Genomic DNA, 2,364 nt, shown 5'->3' with positions numbered 1-2,364 from the left:
GGAGCGGTGAGACCGCCATATTGATGAGGGTGGGCGGAAGTGACGTTTTTTATCTGTGCTCAATCATTTACTTCCTGAAACCGCTAACATTCTCCAAAAAACCCCAAATTAAAACGTTGAATAAAATATTCACCCTCCCTACAGCTCCTCCACCTCCAAAAGCCTTCCAGACATCCCACCCTTCAAAAACTGATTTCAGGGAGGTAGCACCCACGCCGTCGACCTCCACGGCTGTATGTAATACTTCGTTCAGTGATTTTGTCTAATCTGTAAACCAAGTTGGGTCTCTGCAGCAAATCTGACATTAAAATATGTACTTATATTATCATGTTTATTCTATTATAACTTTAAGCAAGTCTACAGGGAGTTTGGCCTCATCATGTAGGACATCAATAGCGTAGATTCCTAACAGCTGGCCAGCTAGCTTAAATAACGTTAGCTATGCTAATGAACGAATGACACCTGTTAAACTCACCTCAACATGTCTTTTACATTTTAACCCACCATGGGCAATAGAAAAGTCACTGTTGCAAACAGTGCAGCGAGCAACATTGTCATTATTTTGAGGTCGAGTGTAAAGCCCACCCACAGAGAAAACTGATAGGTCTACTTAACGTTTTTTGCACCGCAGACCAGTTTAATATTGACAATATTCTTGCGGACCCGCCGACTGGGGTGGGGGGTGGGGCGGGTGTTAATCACGACCGGAATATAGGTGATAAGTCAACTATAAGTCACTTATAGCTGGCTAATACACTCAATTTCGTTTCTAAAAGGGGTTTACCTAACAAATTTAATATTAAACACTCAGCGCATATTTGCCTCGCACGAATATAGTGATAAGTCAATTATAAGTCACTTATAAGTCAGTAGCATCATAACATTTTAAGTAACATTTGGATATTAAAAATACAGCGCGCATTTTCCTCGTATGAACATATAGAATCATTGCAACACACCAATATCACTGAATCAGTGGGAGCCCTGGGCTTGTTTCCCTGCAACAACACGGTCCTATCGAGGGGTGAAGGGAGACAGCGATACTCGAAGGGGTTCCTTATGTCCAGTCTATTCCGCAATTTAGTTTTCGATACATTTATTGCAGAAAAGCCCGCTTCGCAGAGATATGATGTTGGAAATGGAAACAATGTTTTCAGTGCTTTCGTGGCTATCTCAGGATATTTAGCCTTGACTTTGATCCAGAATGCCGGCAGAGATGTCAAACATACTTTTCATCCCATCGTCGTTTGCAAGCTCGAGGAATTGATCTCCTTCCCGTGCTGACGTGGATGACGCGTGGTTAATGACCTCGCGTGCGTTCAAGTTCAACAGTGCTTGACAGGGAATGAGGAAAGGTGCAGCTGACTCATATCGTTTCATATCGCCAAATCATATCATTTCCTCACAGCCCGGTGGTTGGGGACCACTTAGCACAAAGAGAGACCAATCAGGATGCTCGCTCTCGCTCTCCCTCTCCCTCTAAAAAAAAATCGATTTCCGGGATATTGTATATAATCTCCGGGTGTCAGGGAGCTGCTATCAATATGCAGGAGACTCCCGGAACTTCCAGGAGAGGTGGGATGTCTGCTTCTCAATCCCACCCCTCTAGAATTCACCACCAGCTTAAGTCTTTCCTCCACGCCCTCCAAACCTGACTACTTCACCTCCCAAATCCCCTCCTCTGATCCTTCACCGGACCTCTTCCACTCTGGCAAAACCCTTTGCCTACTTTCTCTCAACTCTAACCAATACATTTACCCCAAACTCCCTTTTCTCCACCAATAATTGCCGTACCTTCCACAAATCACAACCCCAAAATCGCCCCCACCTCTCAAACAGGAGGTCATCTAGTTTCAACATTTAATAAGGCCGTGATGGTCCTATTTGCAACTTCAGGTCTGAAGTTCCTGTTGTAATTTATGGTAATTTTTGTGCTTTTGCAGAGTACTGTTGCCATGAAATAGAGACGGGCTAACCCCTAGTGACAGCAATGGATCTGGGGTTGAGAGGGTAAACAGCTTCAAGTTCCTCGGAACCACATCACCAAGGACCTTACGCGATCTGTACACACCAGCTGTGTGGTGAAAAGGGCACAACAGAGCCTCTTTCACTTCAGACAGTTGAAGAAGTTTGGTATGGGCCCCCAAATCCCAAGAACTTTCTACAGGGGCACAATTGAGAGCATCCTGACTGACTGCATCACTGCCTGGTATGGGAACTGTACTTCCCCCAATCGCAGGACTCTACAGAGGGTGGTGCGGACAGCCCAGCACATCTATAGTTGTGAACTTCCCATGATTCAGGTCATTTACAAGGACAGGTGTGTAAAAAGGGCCCGTAGGATCATTGGGGACCTGAGTCACC

This window comes from Mobula hypostoma, chromosome 1 (assembly GCF_963921235.1).
Source record: "Mobula hypostoma chromosome 1, sMobHyp1.1, whole genome shotgun sequence".
NCBI classification, from domain to species: Eukaryota; Metazoa; Chordata; class Chondrichthyes; order Myliobatiformes; family Myliobatidae; genus Mobula; species Mobula hypostoma.
This window is presented reverse-complemented; position numbering follows the sequence as displayed.